The sequence below is a fragment of the Pan troglodytes genome, chromosome 6, assembly GCF_028858775.2.
Source record: "Pan troglodytes isolate AG18354 chromosome 6, NHGRI_mPanTro3-v2.0_pri, whole genome shotgun sequence".
In the NCBI taxonomy this organism is placed as follows: domain Eukaryota; kingdom Metazoa; phylum Chordata; class Mammalia; order Primates; family Hominidae; genus Pan; species Pan troglodytes.
The window spans coordinates 73,061,824-73,079,777 of record NC_072404.2 but is presented as its reverse complement, the minus strand read 5'-3'; the positions used below and the strand labels follow the sequence as shown (position 1 = coordinate 73,079,777).

Genomic DNA, 17,954 nt, shown 5'->3' with positions numbered 1-17,954 from the left:
GTATGTGGACTCATGGGGCTTGGGTCTGAATCCTACCTAGATCGGCACTGCGAAATGGGGATAATGATCTCCTAGAGCTGCTGAAATAGGAAAATGGAAGAACAGCAGCTGATGTATTAATATTATCATTATTACTACTACCCATTACCTGACAAGTCATAATTGTGACATGAAAGAGGCTGGACCGGTTGTTTCAACAATTTTTTCCGTCTAGAATTCGGCGGTAAGGTCTGAGACAACACCTCAGCTTAGATCAGTGCCTTCTCTGAACAGCGTTCACTAAGCAGCCCCCAACCCCAAAACCCCCAAGTCCCCGGGCGCCGAGGACGCTGCGAGTCCTGCGCATGCGCAAGGTTGCCCACTCGCTCACCGCCTCCTTGGCGAATGGCCTGTTCCATTCTCGAGGGATGCCGGCGGGAGGTGAGGCGGGAGACTTGGAAGCCTGGGCCCGGAAGTGAGGTGCGTCACTAGTATTTCTAGCCTTTCACTCCATGAATAGTACTTTGTGATTTTATGCTTCTACCTTGATGATTGCAACAGGCTGCTGGAAAAAGTTTGGTGAACAATCCACCGGGCATCCTCCCCCCTTCACCTGCGCACGTTAGGGAGGGCCGGGGTGGCGCCCAGGTACGGAATCCCAGAGGGCTCCGCCCACCGCTACCGGGACCCGCCCCGCCGCCCCTCAACCGTCAGGTTCGCCAGCCGGCGGCGCCGCCTGGCAGCTCCTCCTCTTCTCCGCCCCGCTGGCCGCGGGCGCGGGGGACGTCAGCGCTGCCAGCGTGGAAAGAGCTACGGGGCGCGGGAGGAGGAAGTAGAGCCCGGGACCGCCGGGCCACCACCGGCCGCCTCAGCCATGGACGCGTCCCTGGAGAAGGTCTGTGCCGGGAGGGGGCGATGGGGACGGTGCTGCGGCCCGGGGTTCCCGCTTCCGAGGCAACTGTTTCCCAGTCGCGAGCTGCCATGGTGACCCGGACAGGGGGACGCGGGCTGACAGGCCCCGCCTGAGGAGGCCTCGCCGGGAGGGCGGCTGGGGCCCGGGCGCGTCACGGGGCCGGGTGTCTCTTGGGTCCCCGTGGGCCGAAGAGGCTGGGCGGGGTTCCGTGGGGGCCGCGAGGGGCCCGGAGCCCAAGACTGGGACCGCGGGGCCGACCTTGGGCCCTGCCGAGGTTCCGCGAGTGGCCGGCCTGAGCTCGGCTGGCCCTTTCGGAGGACTGGGAGCTCTCCGTTGGCGGCCCCAGATGCTCCCGGAAAGAAGCCGCAGTTATTTCAGAGCCAGCTGCAAACCTGTAGGTTTTTCTTGGTCTCCGAGTTTGGAATGAAAATTGCTAAAGCAGTGGTTTTCCAACTTCAGCCTGAGTGGGAATCGCCTGGGGCCTTTGGTAAAATGCGGAGGTTCAGTCCCGGGGTCAGAACCTCTGGGGGCGGGACCGGGAACTGCGTGTTTAACCGCCACCGCCCCCCTCCCACTCCGCCCCACGCAGGTGATTCTGATGCTGAGCCTGCGATCACCGGGCGAGAACCTCTGAGTTCCAGAAAGGGGTGGGTGTTGCGTAGATTGCGAATTGAGTTTCGGGGATCGCAGCTGCTCCACAACTTCCTGGCTCCCCCATTCCAGTGGCGAGGAGGGATCCCCGAGTCAACTCGAAATCCACTGGTAACAGAGCCAACCTCTGGTTTCCCCTTGGGGGAACGGCAGCGTGGTGTACCTGGCTGACTGCTCTACCATGTGAAACGGATTCTCATTGTCCCAGTGTTAGGGCTTGTAAATGGAAACCAGTTTGGGTTTCTTCACGGATTCCTGCTTTGGGTACCTGACATTCTGCCCTCCCTCAAAGCCCTTCTCTCTGTTCCAGCTTGGGAGTCTGCTTGTCCGATCCAGTGCATACCCGGTTTTTCATGCATGTGGCATTCAGGAGCAATGCTCGTGTTTTAAGACGGCTACATTTTAATTTTGAGCTGGTAGGAATAATATATTTTGTCTTTTTTCAAGGCAGCAGCTGCTGTAGATTTTGTTCACTTGTCACTGGAGAGTTGAAGGCAATAATTGTAAAGGTTGGGCCAGATGTCTTCATGTGCTCACAGTGGTATAGCCTACTCCTGGGTTGCTTAGCATAAATTGGGTGGAAGACAAGAAAAAGATAATATGGTTTTCTTGTGCCGTCTCTGGGGTGAATGTTACGTGTTTTCCTGGCTGGGAATAAAGTCTTTCCGGTCGTCTGATTAGCAGAGTGTCTACCTTTTGGTACTTTGAGTTTGTCCAGATGAGTGGTTCTTAAAGCAGGGGGCAATTTATTTCCCCAGGGGACATTTGGCTATCTCTGGACATAGTTTTGATTGTCACAATGGGGGCAGGGAGGTGCTGCCGGTACCTAGTGGGTAGAGGCCAGGGACGCCTCTAAACATCCTACGTTGCACAGGACAGCCCCCCACGCTGGAGAATTCTCTGGCCCAAAATGTCAACAGTGTTGAGGCTGAGAAATCCTGGTCAAGATCATGTTTATAACACCAGCAGTTGAGTACAAAATGATGCAAAGTGGTGTTATCAATTTCCTAAGAAGGTGGGTGGGCTTCATGTGATTGTAATTGGAATCCTGAAGAACTGGGGTGATCTTTCCTCCAGGAATAATTAGCCTTTATAGGAAAATCTGCAGGGTGGGTCAGAATCCTGCTTTAAATATTACTTTTCTGGCATTTGATCAGTAGGTTACAGTAGTTGCTCCCTAAGTGTTAATTGATGATAAAAGATCTTAAACTCTCTCAATGAGGATCGCAAGAGGGACTGAAATTCCAGTGTGTTTAATATTGGAGCATTCACAAAAATTGTAGTGATCTTTTAGGAATTCAGAACATGTGGGCTGGAGGTTTCTGCCTTAGGTCAATGTGAAAATTCTGAGTGTAAGTTTTTCAGAACTATGGGACTTACTTTTTTTTTTTTTTTTTTTTTTGAGAGGGAGTCTCCGTCTCTTGCCCAGGCTGGAGTGCAGTGAGGCGATCTCGGATCCCTGCAGCCTCCACCTCCTGGATTCAAGTGATTCTCCTGCCTCAGCCTCCCGAGCAGCTGTGACTACAGGCGTGTGACACCACACCCGACTAATTTTTGTATTCCCAGTAGAGATGGGGTTTCACCATGTTGGTCAGGATGGTCTCAAACGCCTGACCTTGTGATCCTTCAGCCTCAGCCTCCCACAGTGCTGGGATTACAGGCGTAAGCCACTGCACCTGGCCGGGACTTAGATTTATATTCCCTGAAGTAATACAGGGCCTTAGATGGAATGAACGATTTATATTGGTGCTAATTGGGCAGAAAAGAAAAAGCATTGCTGTAATATGAATGTTGATGACTTTATGTTCTGAAAAATAGTCTGGGTCAAAGTGAAACATTTAATTGTGTTCATTATTCCTGTTTCTTTGAGGAATAGACTATCCTGCGTTAAATTCTACATTGTTAATATAAACTCAAGAGCTATGTGAGCAGTTGTAAATGATCCCATTTAAACTGATTGTTGCGTAATTTATACTGATTACAGAAACCACAATGTTATTTGATGCTCACTCTCTAAAATTTAAAATAATATCTCTCACTTTAAAATGTATGTGAAAAAACAAAAACAAAATGTAGTATGTGATCTTCATTTAGTAGAATCACTCAGTGATTTGGATTTGGTCCAAATGTAATTCTGTCCCTTGCTTTTTCTGTTATGTAAACGTGCAGACCTGTGATAACAGAGCCATTTTCTCGTCACGATTTGCTTTTCTTCCACAACAGTATCAGTTTTCTTGTATCTGAGATCAGTGATGTCCCAATAAATCAGATGGGTTAATTGAGGAGGCAAAGGAAATTCAAACTTAGGAGAGTAGGAGTAGGGGCTTTGCCCCTGCCCCCCACTGTATGTCCAAGGCATAAGGAACAAGGCCCTGTAGCAGAGTCTCACAGTGTGTACTTATGTTAATATTCAATAAGGAAAATGCCACAGGAAGTAATCACTATAATGATGAAGATTTTAAGTTATTAAACACACCTTCCAGTAAAAAACCTGTTATATTATTATTATTTTTGAGACAGGATCTCTGTCACCCAGGCTGGAGAGCCGTGGTACAATCTCGGCTCACTGCAACGTCCGTCTCCAGGGCTCAAGTGATCCTCGCGCCTCAGCCTCCTGAGTAGCTGAGACTACAGGCACTCACCCCCACACTGAGCTAATTAAAACAATTTTTTTGTTCTCGAGACAAGGTCTCACTATATTGCCCAGGCTGGTCCCAACCTCCTGGGCTGAAGCCATCCTCTTGCCTTAGCCTCCCAAAGTGCTGGGATTATAAGCGTGAGCCACCGTGCCAGGCCAAAACCTGCTACTCTAAACTTGTAGAATAGCCCAGACCTTTTTCTGTTGGTTAAAAGATCTCATTCTTCCTGGGTATTATGTTTAGGCAAGGTATACTGCAGTTTGTTTGCATTTACTTTAATTCTGTCCTTGAGCAAACTTAAAGCAGTTTCTCAGTGTCAGCACTAGTGATATTTTGGGTCAGATAATTTGCTGTTACGGGGGCTGGCCTGTGCATGGCAGCATGCTTAGCAGTGTCCCTGACCTCTGCTCAGTAGATGCTAGTCGCACTCCCTACCCCCAGTTGTAACAATAAGAAATGTCTCAAGATGGGGGCAGTTGTCCCCCAAGGGGTAGAGGGAATTGCCTGTCATTGAAAGTCCCTAATTTAGGGAATCTAGAGCTACAGTTCCGGTTTGGTCACCACTAGCCATATTTGGCAGTTTACATTGAGATTAAAATTAAACACAATTTATAATTCATTTTCTCAGTCATGCTAGCCACATTTCAAGTGCTCAGCAGCCACATGTGGCTGATGTCTGCTACACTGGGCAGCACAGATGTGGAACATTTCCATCGCAAAGAAGGTTCCACTGGACAGTGCTAAGAGCTGGCAATTCGTGTTTTTTTTTTGAGATGGAGTCTCCCTCTGTCGCCCAGGCTAGAGTGCAGTGGCACAGTCTCGGCTCACTGCAACCTCTGCTTTCCGGGTTCAAGCGATTCTCCTGCCTCAGCCTCTCAAGTAGCTGGGATTACAGGCACCCACCACCACACCTGGCTAATTTTTGTATTTTTAGTAGGGATGGGATTTCACCATATTGACCAGGCTGGTCTCAAGCTCCTGACCTCAAGTGATCCACCCGCCTCGGCCTCCCAAAGTGCTGGGGTTACAGGCATGAGCTACTGTGCCCAGCCAATTACTTGTTATATCTAATTCTCATCTCTGAAAGAGGCAACTTTGACCCTGTTTCTGACCTAAATCAGCACAACTCAGCCCATTTTTGGTTCTTGAACTCATCCTGAGCTAAGTGTTTCTTTCCTGCTATTTGGGACTGATTTTAGAAAATTCTTTGTCACCTTGCTGTTATGCTAGAGGTTGATAGTAGCATCAATGGAACGTTCCTGATCATTACTTACTGATAAGGACTCCGAGAATTTCTATTCCTGCTCCTTCCTTAAAAAGCATGAGAAAAGAACCCCTGTTAGGCAAGGTTGAAATGACCAGTTTCCGTGTATGGCTTTGTAGATCCCACTCTTTTATATAGAATGAGAGGAGATGAGAGGCTGTAATTGTAGCTTTCATATAAAGCCAATTCCAATGTTATAATGTGAGGGTTTTGCATACAGATGCATGGTGGCTATGGCTGTAAATGATTATCTAATACTGGCTGTCAGGGAAAACTGATGGGACTCGGCCATAGTACAAAGTTCCTGATCCTAGATATTTATGGCTTTGTTCATTCTTGATTTATTCAAGATTGCAGGGGAAGTCAGTGGCAGAGCTATTGATGGTCCCATTTCCGTCTTTGCTCCACTATATCTAGGATTATATGAGTTATAGGTAGAAGTTGGTTGAGCTTGATTTCATCTGTTGTCACCTAAAGCAGAAACCTGTTCTGATTTATAATTTTTTTTTTGAGACGGAATCTTGCTCTGTCACCCAGGCTGGAGTGCAGTGGTGCGATCTCAGCTCTATGCGACCTCTGCCCCACTGCAACCTCTGCCCCCTGGGTTCAAGCAATTCTCCTGCCTCAGCTTCCCGAGTAGTTGGGATTATTTTTGTGCCACGCCCGGCTAATTTTTGTTTTTTTTATTTTTTATTTTTTTGAGATGGAGTCTCGCCCTGTGGCCTAGGCTGGAGTGCAGTGGCACAGTCTCAGCTCACTGCAAGCTCCACCTCCCAGGTTCACGCCATTCTTCTGCCTCAGCTGGGACTACAGGCGCCCACCACCACACCCAGCTAATTTTTTGTATTTTTAGTAGAGATGTGGTTTCACCAAGTGTTAGCCAGGATGGTCTCGATCTCCTGACCTCCACCTCAGCCTCCCAAAGTTCTGGGATTACAGGCGTGAGCCACCGCGCCCGGCCAATTTTTGTATTTTTCATAGAGACGGGGTTTCGCCATGTTGGCCAGGCTGGTCTCCAACTCCTGACCTCAAGTAATCTGCCCACCTTGGCCTCCCAAAGTGCTGGGATTACAGGTGTAAGCCACTGCACCCAGCCTTGATTTATAATTTTTATTAATCGAAGGTGAGCTGTGGTCAAAGCCCAGTGCTGAGTGCTGACAGAGACACAAGGTGAGTAAGATGTGGCCCCTGCAGGAGGTCACGTTCTGGTAAGGGAGTATACTTTTTTTTGGACAAATCCTTGTATAGAAAGGGATAAAAAGCATAGGAATTAAGAAACAAATTGTGAGTGCAAGGAGCAAGTGACCAGGAAGGATTATGTGAAAGAGATTCTTTAGGCAGAATATTTAGCTCAGAATTATGTTTTTCTAGAGTTTAATTGTAAATGTAATGCAGACCTTTACTTTACGAGTGTGCCTCATATTATTGCTGGTAGATAAAAATCAAGAAACAGGAAAAGCATCTCATCTTTACCTTTCTGATTTGATCGCTCCCTAACAATCTTTTTGCTGCCTCCTTTCCACTGTTGCGTATTTTTGTCCTTTTCTTTTGTTTCTTTTTTTTTTTTGAGATGGAGTTTTGCTCTTGTTGCCCAGGCTGGAGTGCAGTGGTGCGATCTTGGTTCACTGTAACCTCTGCCTCTGGGTTCAAGCAATTCTCCTGTCTCAGCCTCCTGAGTAGCTGGGATTACAGGCGCCCACCACCACGCCCAGCTAATTTTTTGTATTTTTAGTAGAGACAGGGTTTCATCATGTTGACCAGGCTGGTCTTGAACTCTGTACCTCAGGTGGGCCACTGCACCTGGCCTATTTTTGCCCTTTTCTTTCCTATTTTCTGCCTATCTTCTTGAGGAATTTGTAAGGTTAAATACTTATAGTTACACCTTATACAGTACTTGGCTAACCCTTTTCAACTAGGAAGATTATGATGCTTAATCTTAATGAGCCAGTAATTACAGTATGTCTTCATATTCTCACAGACACACTCAAGCGTAGAGACCATGATGGTTAAAAATAAAACTTTCAAATGACAATATCCAGTTCTTAGAAGATGAGAGGAGACGGCTGAGCATGGTGACTCATGCCTGTACTCCTAGCACTTTGGGAGGCCAAGGTGGGTGGATCACCTGAGGTCAAAAGTTCGAGACCAGCCTGGCCCACGTGGTGAAACCCCATCTCTACTAAAAATACAAAAATTAGCCAGGTGTGGTGGCTCACGCCTATAGTCCCAGCTACTCAGGAGATTGTGCCACTACAACAGAGTGAGACTCCATCTCAAAAAAAAAAGAAGATGGGAGGAGACAAAAGTTCTGGTTCTTAATTAAATACTGTACTGTTGAATCAGGCAAAAATACTTACAAATGTAGAAACTGAGACTCCAATAAGATAAACCAGGTTTACAAGTCACTGTATCAGCTTGGAGGATTCCTGTCCTCTTCTCTCATCCTTGGCCCATAAGGAACATTATGTTCTTGCTGTGGCTTCTCAGTGGTATGTATTATAATAGACGTGTGTGGTGTTTGGGGAACTTGTTTAACTAGTGCTAGACAGCAGGCACTGTTTGTTTTCGCCTGGGAGGAAAAGAAATGCTTTTTGCAGAGATGAAGGTTGAATGATGATCACTATTCAGCATTTACCTTGTTCAGAAAGCTGTGGGAGGCAAGAGTAGTTAAGTTAGGAACAGCTGTCTGGAGCTTTACCTCTTGCTTTTTATCTCAGCCGAAGGTAGATAGTGATTTTTTTTTATGTCTAATGCATATGGTATAAACTAGCATCTCATAACTCCAAGGTCTTCTAATATGAGCAGCTGGTTTCTCTTTAGTTAGCCCTAAGAGGCCTCCGAAATAAGTCCTAAAAGTCCCCCAAATAAGAACATTCCTCTCCTGAAAAAAAAACTTTGTTGAAACAAAAGTATTATATACTTCTAGCATTGATGAATGTTACAATTAATATACTTTTAAAAATAAATTTTAGACTTTCTTTGTTATAGAGGCTGCTTCTCTTAAAAGCCTTCTCTTGGCCGGGTATGGTGGCTCATGCCTGTAATCTCATCACTTTGGGAGGCCGAGGCGGGCAGATCATGAGGTCAGGAGATCGAGGCCATCATGGCTAACATGGTGAAACCCCGTCTCTACTAAAAATACAAAAAACTAGCCGGGTGTCGTGGCATGTGTCTGTGGTCCCAGCTAATTGGGAGGCTGAGGCAGGAGAATCGCTTGAACCCGGGAGGCGGAGGTTGCAGTGAGCCAAGATCATGCCACTGTACTCCAGCCTAGGCGACAGAGCAAGACTCCGTCTCAAAAAAAAAAAAAAAAAAAAAAAAAAAGCCTTCTCTTTGAAGGCTTAGCTCTGTATCTCTTAAACAGCAGTTATTCATGTACCATCTGTGAATTTGGCCACATCACTGTACCACCTATACTATTATTTGCTTAGTATTTTCTTTTAAATCTACTTTACATCAATTTACTCCCCCTTTATGAAAAATTGAGGAACAGTTTACGTATAACAAATATACCCATTTTAATTATATAGTTTGTGTTTTGGAAGTTGTATATAGTGATATTACCACCAGCATGATCAAGATACAAAGCATTGACCTGGTGCAGTGGCTCACACCTGTAATTTCAACACTTTGGGAGGCCAAGGAAGGAGGATCTCTTGAGCCCAGGAGTTTGAGGGCAGCCAGGGCAACACAGTGAGACCCCTATCTCTATAAAAAATAAAAACTTAGCCAGGCTTGGTGGCATGCACCTGTAGTCCCAGCTACTTGGGAGGCTGAGGTGAGGGGATCGCTTGAGCCCAGGAGGGTGAGGCTGCAGGGAGCCACGATAGTGCCGCTGCACTTGGCCTGGGTGACAGAGTGAGACCCTGTCTCAGAAAATAAGTCCCCTACCCACCCACCCCAAAAAAGGTACAGAGCATTTCTGTCTCCCTGAAAATGTCCCTATGTCCCTTTGCAGTGGATCCCTGCCCTGCTTTCTGTCACTCTAGACCTCTTTACCCACCCATCCCATCCCTGCACCCCCACCTTTTTTTTTTTTTTTTAACTTAGATTTGTGCTCAACTGTAATGTCTCTAAATTCTGGGATTTGAGGTGTGTGTTTGTGTGGGGTTTTTTTTTCTTCCAAATCACATAAAAGTGAGAGAGAGAGAGAGAGAGAGAGTGTGTGTGTGTGTGTATATATATATACGTGTATATATATATATATATATATATATATATATATATATTTTTTTTTTTCTGAGACGGACTCTCACCCTGTCGCCCAGGCTGGAGTGCAATGGCGCCATCTCGGTTCACTGCAACCTCCGCCTCCCAGGTTCAAATGATTCTCCTGCCTCAGCCTCCTGAGTAGCTGGGGTTACAGGCACACCACCACGCCCAGGTAATTTTTTGTATCTTTAGTAGAGACGGGATTTCACCATGTTGGACAGGCTGGTCTCAAACTCCTATCGTGATCCGCCCGCCTCTGCCTCCCAAAGTGCCAGAATTACAGGCATGAGCCACCGCTGCCGGCCAAATGTATAATTTTTTAAATTCTCACTTTGGTGAACTGGTTTAACTGAGGAAAAGTGTTGATTAGTGTGTTTTCAAAAGATGAATTTTTTTTTTTTCCCCCTGAAACAGAGTCTTTCTCTGTCACCTAGGCTGGAGTGCAGTGGTGCATTCTTGGCTCACTGCAACCTCTACCTCCTGGGTTCAAGCGATTCTCCTGCCTCAGCTTCCTGAGTAGCTGGGATTACAGGTGCCCGCCATTGCACACGACTAGTTTTTGTATTTTTAGTAGAGATGGGGTTTTACCATCTTGGCCAGGCTGGTCTCGAACTCCTGACTTCGTGATCTGCCCACCCCGGCCTCCCAAAGTGCTGGGATTACAGGTGTGAGCCACTGCCTAAGATGAAAAAATTTTTAAAGTGACTAGTTCATTAATTCCCAAATCTTAGGCTCTAAAGACACCTTTTATTTCTATTGTAGTTACCAGTTTTGGAAGATATGATAAACAACTTTTTTTTTTTTTTGAGACGGAGTCTTGGTCTGTCACCCAGGCTGGAGTGCAGTGGCACAATCTCGGCTTACTGCAAGCTCCGCCTCCCGGGTTCACGCCATTCTCCTGCCTCAGCCTCCCTAGTAGCTGGGACTACAGGCATCCGCCAGCACACCTGGCTAATTTTTTGTATTTCTAGTAGAGACGGGATTTCTACTGTGTTAGCCAGGATGGTCTCCATCTGACCTCGTGATCCACCTGCCTCGGCCTCCCAAAGTGCTGGGATTACAGGTGTGAGCCACCGCGCCTGGCCTTGCCAATTTATAATTTTCCGTTAGCTTTTTTGAAAAGTTGAGAGTTGCTCCTTGACCTCCTTTACCATCTTACCTTGCATTTGATTCTTGACTTTTCCTCCAACATTTAAATTGTCAGAACTTTTAAGCAATTTTAACATTACATATGTAATATTTCTTCTGGTAGTGAGGGAGTATTTTAATATCCCATACTGTCTGAAAGTGATAAAAATCGCCTAGCATAAAAACGATTCTTGGCCAGGCACTGTGGCCCACATTTCTAATCTCAGCACTTTGGGAGGCCAAGGCAGGAGGATTGCTCGTGCAGCCAGGAGTTTGAGATCAGCCTGGGTGACATAGTAGGACCATGTCTCTCCAAAAAATTTTTAAAAATTAGCTAAGTGTGGTGGCATGTGCCTGTAGCCATGTCTGCTCAGGGGGCTGAGGTTAGAGGATCACTTGAGCCCAGGAACTCAAGGCTGCAGCCAGCTATGATCATGCCACTGTGACAGCCTGGACAATAGAGCGAGGTCATGTCTCAAAAAAAAAAAAAAAGTTTGTAAAAAATGCTCACGAAGGTATGAATAGTAGGGCTTGTTTTATAAAATGAGCTAACTATTAAAGTCTCAGTTCTGGCTGGGTGCAGAGGCTCACGCCTGTAATCCCAGCACTTTGGGAGGCCAAGGCAGGCAGATTATCTGAGGGCAGGAGTTTGACCCGGCCAACATGGTAAGACCCCGTCTCTACTAAAAATACAAAAAAATTAGCTGAGCGTGATGGCGGGCGCCTGGAATCCCAGCTACTCAGGAGGCTGAGGCAGCAGAATCACTTGAACCCGGGAGGCGGAGGTTGCAGTGAGCCGAGATCAAGGCACTGCACTCCAGCCTGGGAGACAGAATGAGACTGCATCTCGAAAAAAGTCTCAGTTCTGTGACAGTGAGCATGCAATTGAATGGCTGTTCTTAGGAAAGGAGAATTAAATCATACCTATCATGCAACTGTGTTAGATAAAATTGTAGCAAAAATATTGAACCCACGTCATTTATACAACAGAATTAACTGTACTTGAAATATAATTTATGAATTTGTAGAGAGGTAAAACTGTGTCTAAATTCTCAGCAATTAGTATCTATCAGAAAATGTGCATGTAGATATACCCACTCTGTAAATGCTTTGTTGCACTTTTTTTGGTTTTGGGATTTTTGTTTGAGACAGAGTCTTGCTCTGCTGCCCAGGCTAGAGTGCAGTGGCGCGTTCTTGGCTAACTGCAAGCTCCGCCTCCCAGGTTCGAGTGATTCTTGTGCCTCAGCCTCCTGAGTAGCTGGGACTACAGGCGCACACCGCCACGCCCAGCTAATATTTGTATTTTTAGTAGAGACGGGGTTTCACCATGTTGGCCAGGCTGGTCTCAAACTCTCGACATTGGGTGATCTGCCCCGCTTTGGCCTCCCAAAGTGCTGGTTTTACAGGTGTGAGCCACCATGCCTGGCCATGCTTTCACTCTTAAAAATGCTTGGGTTTAAGAGTTGGTGGAAAAAGGAAAAAAAAAAAAAAAAAAAAGCCCTGATCTGGATGATGAGTTTACGGCCATCTAGTTGAGACTGTTGTAAAGTAGAAATTTTCCCTGTAAAGAGTCACTTTCTTCCCAGGTGAAAACATTAATCAAGCAAGGATAATCTTTAAAATTAAACCTTAGTTCTAAATATGATTTTTGAGTACAAGCTTTTTTAAAGTGTTGAGTTGCTTCATTTACTTACTTGATAAAATTGAGAAGCAGTATTGCCCAGTGGTTAAGAGCACTGGTCCTAGAATTTTACTTAGTTTTAAATTCTGGCTCTAAAATGTACTATGATTTGGGGCTTGTGAGGAAGTAATGTGTGTAGAGGCGTTAATTATTAGCACAATGCCTGGAATATAGTAAGCAACCCAGTAAGTGTTAGTAATTATAAGGATCATAAATCTGATTGAATACTTACTCTGTGTCTGACCCTGCACTCAGTGCTAAGGGATTCAGAAATTATTTGACATTCTTCCGAGGAACTTGACATAGAATACTGTTTTTCCTTTGTTTTTTTGTTTTTTGAGATGGAATTTTGCTGTCGCCTAGGCTGGAGTGCAGTGGCACCATCTCTGCTCACTGCAGCCTCCGCCTCCCAGGTTCAAGCGGTTCTCCTGCCTCATTCTCCCGAATAGCTGGGATTACAGGCACCCCCCACCACGCCTGGCTAATTTCTGTATTTTTAGTAGAGACGGGGTTTTGCTATATTGGCCAGGCTGGTCTCAAGCACCTGGCCTCAGGTGATCCACCAACCTTGGCCTCCCAAAGTGCTGGGATTACAGGTGTGAGCCACTGCGCCTGGCCTGTTTTTTTTTTCTGCCAACATTATCAAACAGTTTCCTATGTACTAACTAATAGACATCTTTATACATCTTTATACAATTTAATTCTTTTTTTTTTTTTTTTTTTTTTTTTTTTTTTTTTTTTTTTGCTATACAGGTTCATTTTATTGAGTGGAAAGCTTACAAAAGGTCCACTGGCCCCTTCCCTCCCCACGTGACACTCATTCCTTCCAATGCAAACTCTGGTGTATCCACACTCACTTCTGTGTCACTGGTTTCCCCCAACAAGGCACAAAGGGCGGGTGCTTCCAAAGGATCCCTTGCTCCTGGCAGCGGGACTTTCAGTGCTGGGTGTCTTGTGCAAATGGTGGCTGAAAGCAGGACTGTTAGTTCACTCAGACACTGGGATCTTCCTTACTCCTGAAGAGGGGCTTGGCTCCAGGCCCACAGTACTCATTGTAGATGAGCTTGAAGAGGAAGAGGTGGAAGAGGGTGATGAGGGAGGCCAAGCTGAACCAGAAGAGGAAGGGCAGCCCGGGGTCCTGCTGAGCCATGTGCTCATCATGGGCCAGGATGGCCTTGAGGTGCAGCGTGTGCCGCAGGTCCTGCAGGTGTGTGAGGTCGGTGGAGATGTAGAGCAGTGGCGTGATGGGCTGTGTCACCATGACCGAGAAGGTGTGGCCTGTGGGCGCCGAGGTCAGCTCCACTGGCTCGTCCAGGCAGCCTGCCTTGCAGGCATAGATCTTGACAGGCTGGCCACCGGACTCCACGGACTCATGTAGGTAGGGCTTGCCCTCGGCATCCGCCAGCACGGCCAGGTTGATATGGTCGTTCATGTAGCAGATGCCACGCAATGCATAGCTGTTCTGCAGCACGTCGGGGTCGGCCTGGAACTGGAGGTGGTTCTCTGTGAACTGCAGCCCCCCGAAGCTGAGCACCATGCCCTGCAGGATGCCTGGGGCACCCACCTTCACCAGCCCCTTGCAGCCACGCTTCTGGAGGGTCAGCCTCCACAGGTCAGAGAGCTGCAGGATCTGCTGGACGGAGGACAGCCGCCCCGGCCACAGGTTCTCGGCGTGCATGGTGGCGTGCCCGCTGAAGCAGTGCTCTTCATAGTTGAGCGTCGACTCCATCTGGTCTCGCTCCCTGTGGCTCAGGGAGGGGCTGAGCAGCGGGGCTGGCGAGCAGGAGAGCATGTAATAGAGCGTCAGGTTCACGGTGAGGCCAGACGGCCTGTGGGTGTCAGTGATCTTCTTCATTTCCACTCCTGGGCTGAAGAGCTGAGCCCAGAGGAGCTGGTGGTCTTGAAGCAGCTCCGCCGCTGGCATCTCCAAGAGCTCCAGCATTTCCTTCCGTGCCAAGTCCTGCAGCGCCTTGAGCTCCTTGGCTGCTTTGCTTTTGGGCACCTGGGGGTTAATGGGGCCAGAGACGTGCACCACCCACAGCACCGTCTCATCCAGCTGCATCTTGGGAGCCACTTGGAGGCGGTTCACCAGCTTCTTGGCGGCCACCACCACCAGGTGCACCAACCCAGTGGGCGTAGGCGGGGACCGGCCTGAGTAGAGGAGGAACTGATGGTCTCCGACCTTCTCCAGGGTACTGGTGAAGGCCTTGGGGGCTGGGCCGGCAGTGGGCCCCACAGTCTGCAGCGCGGTCACGCGCTCCGTGGGGTTGTTGAGCTGGATGCGCTGCAGGTAGACGTGGGGTCGGCCCCTGTGCGCCAGAAAGCCCTCTTGCAGCAGCACGCAGTCGCGGCCGGACCCCGCGGCAAGGCCAGAGACGGAGGCGGGCCCGGGGCCGGCGGCCACGGGGCCAGGACCTGGGGACCCCAGCTGCAGGCAACGCACGCGGCGCAGCAGCCCCTCCCGCAGCAGCAGCACCGCCTCTCCAGCTTCAGCCAGCGCGCTCAGCGGGCGCAGCTGCACGAAGGGCACAAAGTCCGGCGCCACAGCGGGCTCCCGCTCCCCGGGAGTCACCCACAGCCGATTGGCAGCCACGTCCAGGGCCAGGAAGCCGTTGGCCACCAGGGCCGGCACTCCAGGGCCCAGCGGTACCGCCTCGCCGCGCTCCCGCAGGCCGCGCCAGGCGCGGGTGGCCGCCTCCAGGCAGGCAGACGGCTCGGTGGCGCCCGGCTCACCCCGGGACCAGGGCAGCAGGTGCAGGCCGCCCGCCGCCCGCTGCGCGCCGGACCCCCCAAACCACAGAAGCAGCAGTAGGAGGCCAAGCAGGCAGAGGAGGCGGCGGGCCCAGCTGCTCGACAGCAGTCCCGGCAGCCCCTTGAGCACCTGCTGCAGCCACATCGGGCCGCCAGGCGCGGGCAAGGGCGCGAGGGCGGCCGCCGGGCCCGCCGCCCAGCCCACCGGCCCGGCCGCCCGCGCCTCACTGCCCGGCCCAGACCGCGGCGCCCACCCCGGCCCCCGCCGCAACCGCCGCAGCAGCCGCCATCGCTGCTTCCTCCTTCTTCTCCTACAATTTAATTCTTCATTTAGGTTTGTGTCTGGCTGTTGCCCTGGTGTTGTTTATTAATGTTGATCATACAGCTATTTTGGCATTGCCCACAGCTATTGAGGATAAGAAATGTGATGAAGAAAGTGGTAGCTGCCCTCAGTAGAAGCTTATGAAGACGCTGTTTTTAGTTTTAAGGGATCAGTTAGTCTACAACTTTTCATAGAGCATTCATTGGTTTAGATCTTAATATTATCCTGAAACTGGATAATACTTTATATTTTGAATTATCCAATTAATGCAACAAACACGTGAGGGTCTATGGCATTGGAGTCATTGTTCACATTTATTCACCCAAACTTAACAGTGCTGCTTTTCCTACCCACCCACTCCCCCCTGGGCTTACTCCCTGAAGAGCAAGAACGATTTATTTATTTTTATTTAATTTTTTGAGACAGTCTTGCTCTGGCGCCAAGGCTGAAGTGCAGTGTCGCAATTTCAGCTCACTGCAGCCTCCACCTCCTGGGTTCAAGCGATTCTCCTGCCTCAGCCTTCCGAGTACCTAGGACTACAGGCATACGTGACCATGCCCAGCTAATTTTTGTATTTTTAGTAGAGACGGGATTTTGCCATGTTGGCCAAGCTGGTCTCGAACTCCTGGGCCTCAGGTGATCCGTCCACCTCGGCCTCCCAACGTGCTGGGATTATAGTCGTGAGCCACTGCGCCCGGCCAGCAAGAACAATTTAAACATAAGCCAGTTTACATTTACGTAAACTGCATGTGCACTCCAGAGTCAGAGATTCACCTGGGGATTGTGAATCTGCATTTCCCTCCTGCCTTTCAGTTTAAGCATCTTGTCATTACACGGGATTTTAGTGTTTATAAATGCATGTTCACACAATGTGGCTTCTAAACTATTTTGTGTGTATATATATGTATTATATATGTATATAGATATATGTGTGTGTGTGTGTGTGTGTGTGTGTATTTGTTGTTGTCGAGACAGGTTCTCACTCTGTTGACCAGGCTGGAGTGCAGTGGTGTGATCATGGCTCACCACCAGAGCCTCAACCTCCCAGGCTCAAGTGATCATCCCACCTAAACCTCCCAAGTAGTTGGGACTACAGGCATGCACCACCACACCTGGCTGATTTTTGTATTTTTTGCAGATATGGGGTTTTGTCATATTGCCTAAGCTGTATTTTGTCTGTCTATTTTTTTTTTTTTTGTGACAGGTTGTTGCTCTGTCACCCAGGCAGTGGCACAATCTTGTCTTACTGTAGCCTTGACCTCCTGGGCTCAAGCAATCCTCTTGCCTCAGCCTCCTGAGTAGCTGAGACTAGAGGCATGCACTACCATGCCCGGCTTACTTTTTTTGTATTTTTTGTAGAGACGAGGTTTTGCCATGTTGCCCAGGCTCATCTCAAACTCCCGGACTCAACTGATCCTCCTGCCTTGACCTCTCAAAGTGCTGGGATTACAGGCATGAGCCACCACACCTGGCATATTTTATCTATTCTTAACAGAAATATTCATTATAATTCTATTGAAAGAAATAGCTGTGTTGCACTTAGAGAACAGTATGTTGATATCCACTCTGGCATGCCTTCCTAAGGGATTTTCAGGTTAATATGACAATTGGAGAATTGAGCCAACTTTAGACCCGTGGTCTAAAGAGAAGTCAAAATTAGTAGGAGTCTGAATCCTTGTCTTCAAGAAGCTTGTAATCTAATTGGAGAGCACATTTATACTGGAAAGCACATCTATAAAACAATTCACAGTAAAGGGTGTAAGGAATCATGAGGATAAATGGCAGCCACAAAAACTGCAAGCATTCTGTCCCATTGTCCCCATAAATACAACCAACATTTTCCAGCAACAAGTCTAGATTTTTGGTTTAGGAAAAAAGGCATCAGTATCATTAGAGGGGATGGGAAAGAGCAAAAGTGGCTTTATCTGTAAAGGCTTCCTGGAATTATTGACTTGTAATTGAACAGGTGCTAGGAGAGAGATAGATAAAAGTCATGAGGATGTTTCAGACACGATGGTCGTTGGGAGCATGAAGGTGTGAATCAAGCCAAACTGTTTATCTTATCATTTGGCTAGATGGTAGGGGACACACGGGAGTGTCACAGCAGTGAGGATCGTCAGGAGCATCACCAGCTGACTCAGGGGTGAAGATAAATTCTCTTGACCATCATATTCCTCATTCTCCTCACTGTCAGCACTGAGGCCTTTTTCGAGTGCTTTCTGAGCCTTCTCATAGTTAGAGTGGTGAATTTTATTGAAAACACTTGTTTTAAAATTTGTCTATTTTATCTAAAAATTTGGTCGTGGCTAAATGATTACCTTGTAAGCCCTTGTGGGAGCCAGTGTGATATAATAGAGGTCAGAAACAGGAGTCAGGGACCCCAGGTTTTGGCACCTCATTGTCGTTTATTAGCT

At 48.1% G+C, this 17,954-nt stretch overlaps 1 pseudogene; it reads right to left on the bottom strand.

Annotated features, from left to right (window-relative positions):
* Nucleotides 1-13,219: 13,219 nt before the first annotated feature.
* LOC736680 (KIAA2013 pseudogene) lies at nt 13,220-15,363 on the bottom strand (annotated as a pseudogene).
* Between the last annotated feature and the right edge of the window lie 2,591 nt (nt 15,364-17,954).